Source organism: Aplysia californica, unplaced genomic scaffold (genome assembly GCF_000002075.1).
Source record: "Aplysia californica isolate F4 #8 unplaced genomic scaffold, AplCal3.0 scaffold00192, whole genome shotgun sequence".
Taxonomy (NCBI): domain Eukaryota; kingdom Metazoa; phylum Mollusca; class Gastropoda; order Aplysiida; family Aplysiidae; genus Aplysia; species Aplysia californica.
Window position 1 is genome coordinate 20,107 of NW_004797462.1, and position 6,784 is coordinate 26,890.

General features: G+C 40.9%; 1 long non-coding RNA gene across 1 annotated transcript in view; it reads right to left on the reverse strand.

Moving 5' to 3' along the window:
• The window catches only part of LOC106011809, an 11,610-nt gene that overhangs the window by 1,789 nt on the left and 3,037 nt on the right, over positions 1-6,784 (reverse strand). The window lies entirely within an intron of this gene.

The following is a 6,784-nucleotide window of genomic DNA, read 5'->3' on the forward strand; positions in this document are numbered from 1 at the left end:
CACACACACATACGCGCGCGCGCGCCTTCCCCCTTCCCCACACACACTCTTGGTCTCTTGCTTCGCCTTCACATTCTTTTTCCTCCCCCCTCCCCCTACCAATTTTTCCCGAGCCCTGAATTAACCAACGAAAAGGAAAACGTATGTCTGCGCGTCTCATTCTACTGCCTAACCTTTTAGGGGAATCGTGTCAGAGACTAGTGGAGAGAGAAAGAGAGAGAGAGAGAGAGAGAGAGAGAGAGAGAGAGAGAGAGAGAGGGAGGGAGGGAGAGAGAGAGAGGGAGAGAGAGAGAGAGAGAGAGAGAGAGGGGGAGAGGGAGAGAGAGAGGGAGGGAAAGACAGAGATAGAGAGAGAGAGGGGGGGGGAGAGAGAGGGGGGGGAGAGAGAGAGAGAGAGAGGGAAAGACACAGAGAGAGAGAGAGAGAGAGAGAGAGAGAGAGAGAGAGAGAGGGAGAGAGAGAGGGAGAGAGAGAGAGGGAAAGAGAGAGAGAGAGAGAGGGGGGAGAAGAGAGAGAGGGAGAGAGAGAGAGGGAGAAAAGGGGGGGGGAGAGAGAGGGAGAGAGAGGGGGGGCAGACAGACAGACAGACAGACAGACAGATAGACAGACAGACAGATAGACAATCAGACACACAGACAGACAGAGAGAGAAGGAGAAAGGAGGAAGGAGGGAGAGGGGTACCGTACTAAAGTTGGGGGGAGGGGGGGGAGAAAGGAAAAGCTAATTTTACGGCACTTGCAACACAATAAGGTCATGATATAAATGCCTAAGATTAGGCGTTACAAGAGAGTGAGTGACAAACACAAAAAAAGGAGGAGGAGAGATAAATAAGGACGATAGATGTTTGGTACGAAAGAGGGAGCAAACCACACCAGAGCACCCGCCAACCACCCGCATGATCTCTATAAGAACTAACCTGTTACGTAAATCAGTTTATCTCACATTGAGTCGTATTGAAATAGATGGTCCGAGGGTAAACCAAGTGAAAATTTGAACTGAATTGCGTAATAGATCTGGAATAGAATTGAATAATAGATATAAATTGAATTTCAAAATAATAGATTTAAATTGAATTTCAAAAAAATAGTTCAAAATAATAGATTTAAATTGAATTTCAAAATAATAGATATAAATTGAATTTCAAAATAATAGATGTAAGTTGAATTTCAAAATAATAGATTTAAATAGAATTTCAAAAAATTAATTGATTTAAATTGAATTTCAAATTAATAGATTTAAATTGAATTTCAAAATAATAGATCTGAATTGAATTGAATAACAAAACTGAATTCTTCCTCTCTTCGGCTCCTTGCACTTCGAAAAAAAAATACACACGACGTTCCAAGACTTGCTGACAATGTACACATGCCCTCTGTCTCTTTCAAATGCAATTTCTAATGAATAAATAATCCTGCTTTATTCAGGGTGGTCGTACATCTATCTTAGCGTGAGCAAAACGTGCATTGTGACCAGTGTCTGTGGTGTCAATGTCTGGACAAAGTAGGGGATTGCTACAGGGTTCAACGAAGTACGGTGTGGCTTTATGCCACTGAGTCGTCACGCCAGCCGTGAAGGAGAACCCGGGGCGCTAACGGGGCTCTGGTGAAACTGTGACAGGCCTAGCAAGTCAGAAGCGGATTATCTATTGCTAAAAACACAAATGTGAGGCAGCCTGGTGGAATCAGGCTCTCGTCGATTTTTGGGCATGTAGAGTTATTGGTATCACCTTAAAGCTTGTTCACTTGTCTTTTTTTTTTGGATGAAAAAAATATCCATTTATCTCGAATACAAGTCGATATATTTGAGAAAGAAGGAGGTGGGGGTCACCTGTTTTCAGAGGTAAAATTAATGAGAAAATGGCCACCAAAGATTAGTTATTACCTTAGCTTTAAAAGAGTCCGTGGTAACTAAAAATTTACAATTTTTGAGCCTTTAATCAACGTTTTTCAGAAAAATCCACACAGAAATGAGTTCTTTAATGGGCATGAAAGATGTTGAGCCAAAACACAAAAACTTGATAAAAATTCACAAACCTGCGGAAAAATGCAAGTTTCTTCACTTTTATTATTTTAACGAGAGTCTGATTTCACCACGCTGTCTTACAAATAGAAGAAAGAAACGGCGACATAGGCGGAAAACGGCCCGGAAACGTTAAAGGATTACGAGAAAGGATTTGTGCTCTTGACATAATCTGTGGCCTCAAAGACAAGGAACCAGAACTCATAACTTTCAGGAAAAGGTGGAGAATACCAATACTCGCACTGTCTGTGGTGTAGTTGTCAGGTGCTTTGTTGCACGTCGCTCGTAGGAGACGTGAGTTCAATTCGCGCGTTGGGACAATAATTTTAATCTGTGCATTTAAAGTGACTTAATACATCAAAACTGGAAAAATAGAGTAGATACAAGATATTACTAACCTCGCACAGTGTCAGCATTACATGTATTGCAAATACTTTTATCAACCTCCACAACACAGGCAGGGTTGCAGTACCTTCGAAATCTTCAACACACATACAAAGATTTCCTCCTTTCGTTGCAGATGATGCATTCGCTTTGGGTCTGCAGTCTTTTCCCTTAACACGTTTATTATAATGAATTCTCATCTCACTTCTCAAAGCCGTGCATGGAAGAAGGAGAGAGAAGAGAATAAAGTACTGGAGCTGGAAGGTATCGATATACAAAGTACTCGCAAAGATCGTACACATAACAAGATTGTTCACTCAGCCAAAAAAAGTGTCAGCCGAAGTCCGTGCATTGTTTCAAATGGCGCTGTAATCTCTGTTTTGACGCCTTCTTTCGTTTTTCCACAAGAAGAATAGGAATACCACAGTTTTGTTAGTTTCACTTTTATTGTTTTCCACTTAAGTAGGGTGACTCTGTTTGCGAAGTCCGCGCTTTTTAGAAGAGGGCTCCATCAAATATTTTGAGGACACTTTTTAAAATTGGCTCAAAGAGAGGAGAGAACTATCTTGATATACAAGATCTTTGGTACTCGACATGGAATAAGTCTCCCAATGCCTCATCCGAAAAATTGTGCACTATTATACGACAAGAAGGAGTATTCTTTCTCTTTGTTTTCCTTTAACCCTATCCGTCAGACGTTTTTCACTATTGTATCCATACGACGTGGGGAACTCTGTGCCACCACTTAACCCTATCCGTACGTCGTGTTTCACTATCGTGTCCATACGACGTGGGGAACTCTGTGCCACCACTTAACCCTATCCGTACGTCGTGTTTTACTATCGTATCCATACGACGTGGGGAACTCTGTGCCACCACTTAACCCTATCCGTCAGACGTTTTTCACTATCGTATCCATACGACGTGGGGAACTCTGTGTCACCACTTAACCCTATCCGTCCGACGTGTTTCACTATCGTATTCATACGACGTGGGGAACTCTGTGCCACCACTTTCCAAAGAGGAAATGTATACTCGTTAATCCGATCCGCACGCTTTGTAAGCAGTCTGTCAAAATGCGTTTTTGAGAAATACAGAAAGTTTCAAAGAGATCTTCGTACTAGAAGTACATGATTTCTAAATGTGAAGAATATAACTCCGGGGGTCCAAAATTACCCCAGGGCGTACGGACAGGGTAGAACCGCCCTAAAAAAATCCGCGCTTACTGCTTACTGCTGACTGATCTCATAATCCACGAGGGTCGTAGGGGCGCTGTGGTATGATAAAGAGTCTCGTCAGGCGCTTCAACTTTTCACCGTTTTCAAAAAAGTCCATGCTCAGTATAACGGGAAACAGGGAAGAGATGTGTGGAAAGGGACATGATGAGAGGGATACAGCTCTCGTGGAACGAGCTAGGAAGGACGGCCCAGGACAGAGATAAATGGAAGGAGCTCGTATGTGGCCTATACCCTGCCAGGGGTGAAAGGCACTGATGATGATAATAGTAAAATATGTCGCCACGTGTACTAACAAAAACCTTTTTGTCATTTATTTTTCAGACGGGCGTTATTTTCGGGGATCTTTACACCTTCTCAAGGAATGCAATATACGTCACTCTCTAAACATAGCACCGAGGAGCAAACACTGCATTGTCTTCATCATTATCATCATTATCTTTATCATTATTTTTTTATTTCTATTATTTTTAGTATAATAATAACAATTATTATTATTATCATCATCATCATCATCATCATCATCATCTCCATTATCATCATATGATGTCATTTAACTTATGTATTCTTACTTATTCATCTATATAATATATAGGATTTTTATTTACATTTTTTATTGTTACTAATGTCATGATCATCATTATTTAAGACACTATTACTTAGTATCGGCACTGAGTTTATGTAAATAACAGTATTCGAGGTTGACTCTATTGAAATCGTACCAGCAGACAACTCGATAATGCCGTTGCAATAATTGTATCAAGGGACGTCATAACCTGTGACCCCAACACAGGGGAGACAAAAGCAAGGGTCAATAGATCATCTCACTCTCTAGAGCATTCTCCGTATTCGGAGACAATTATAGTCCCGCGATGCGTCTACTCCCCGTGTATGATTCCGTAGGGGTGACCCTTTACCTTATCGCTACTAATTAGTATTGCCCAGCTGGGAAAAAGATCAGGATGTTTTATGTGGATAACTGGCAGTGGTTCCCCCAAAGGAGCATGGCCGGTGGTGCAGCGCCGCCAGAAATGTTTGACTGTTCTTTTGTGTAAAGCAGCCACAAACAGATCAACTATGAGAAGCCGGCAACAAGCACTATCCAGATTTTGACCAATACAAGACCCCTCGCTGGCGTCTTAACGGTCGTTACTGCTTTGTGTCTGTAGCCCGTAACTAATCTACATGTACCATGTCATCAAGGTCAGAGACCGTAAATACCATCAAGGTCCTCGTGCTTTGTCTATACTGTATACATACATGTAGTAGAAATTCAGCGAGGGTATTCTGACCCAAATAAAAGGGGAATAAACCCCGCTCTTTGGACAAAGACAAGCGATGACAACGATTGTAGGGAGTTTGGTGGCACACTAAAATTAATAAAACCGTAAATCTCAAATGCAAGCCTGCCGAAACATCACTCAATATATACGCGATCAAAAACTGTTCACGAAAGCCTACACAATTCCATGTCCACATTATCTTGAGTCGTGTACTCCGGGGAGCAATCCAGCGTACTGCTCAAGAGAATTGCGATTGGTTCATTGTCTTGCCATTAATCAAAATTTAGGTCTCGCCCTGCCTCTGTGACCCTGAGCTTGAGCGAGGTCAAAGTGACATAAGGGGCCTCTCGTGGCCTACAGGTTAAGGTGTTCGCCTCGCATTCAAAGGTCCCGGGTTCGAATCCGGGAAGCGACCGAAACATTTTCTTCTCAAAAATTGTTTCCTTTCACCTCCTTTCCTTTTCTCTAGCAATATTCTGTCGTCTATTTTCGTCTCCACTTTATTCCCCTACCCCCCCTCACCTCCTTTGCCCCCCTCCACTGGGCTCCTGGGTCTTTCTGTAGCCTTTGTACTGCTACTCCTTGGCTCCTTCTTACTGCTGTCTTTCAGCTACATCCCTGACCTGGTAGGAAAGATCTACACCTAGCCTTCTCGGACAAGGGCAAAAAATCTAAAGGTCCCGTGTGCAAGTTGCACACGTTAAAGATCCCATGGTGGTCTAAAATCGATAAGAGTAAGCTTCAGCCGCCACCGGGGTAAAAATTCAAAATTTCCTACCAGCTAAAAATGTTAGGTGTGTCCCCGGCGCTCATATGACCTTAATGCAGTTGCGAGCGCCGTAAAACACTTACCTTAAAAAAAAAAATTTTAAGGGGACATAAGTAGATCACCGTTAGTGGAGTCTTTGAATCTTTCGCTATGGTGTTACTACTTGAGTGTGTTCATCTCCAATGCACGATGAATAAAAATATATTTTTTTACCTAGCAAATAGATTTTGTTCTGGAAATCAAAGTGACAAAAAGAGAAGGGAAGTGAAAGAAATAGGTCGCCACCTACCGCGGAAACCGAGAATGTTTCCGAGTGTTCTCAGAGGGTCTGCTGGGGTAATAATAGTTGTAAAACGCATAGACTATTCTCTGGAGCATGGATATGCGCTATATCAATGCAATTACTATTATTATTTTTATTATTATTATTATTATTATTATTATTATTATCATCATCATCATCATCATCATTATTATTATCATTATTATTATTATTATTATTATTATTATTATTGTCATTATCATTATTATTATTATTATTATTATTATCATTATTATTATTATTATAAAAGATATTAGAATTGTACAGAAAGTGAACGAATTAGGTCCTCACCGACCAAAAGAGATTAGAATTAAGTTATAAATTATATCTTTTACTGTGCACTTCATTATCTTCAATATGCAATAGCGTGAGATTAGAATTAAGTTATAAATTATATCTTTTACTGTGCGCTTCATTATCTTCAATATGCGATTGCGTAATTGTGTACGCCCACTTTTTCAACCCAAGAGCCGCCCCTGCTCTTTTTGCTTTGTTGTTTTTTTATTATCTTGAGCTTCTTTTGGCATGTTGTTATCTTATAGCATCCGATCCATTTTATGTCGTGTGGTCGTTAGGATTTTAAAAATAATAATTTTTGTACTGTTCTTCTGATCGATTTCTGGGGAGCTCGGTTGCTCCATCTTGGTTTCCTTTCTCCGACCAAAGAGTAATGGTTCTTCAATAATGATAAGTTATAGGTTGTTGTTGTTGTTGTTGTTGTTGTTGTTGTTGTTGTTGTTGTTGTTGTCTGGGGGGAAGGGGGTTGTTCGGG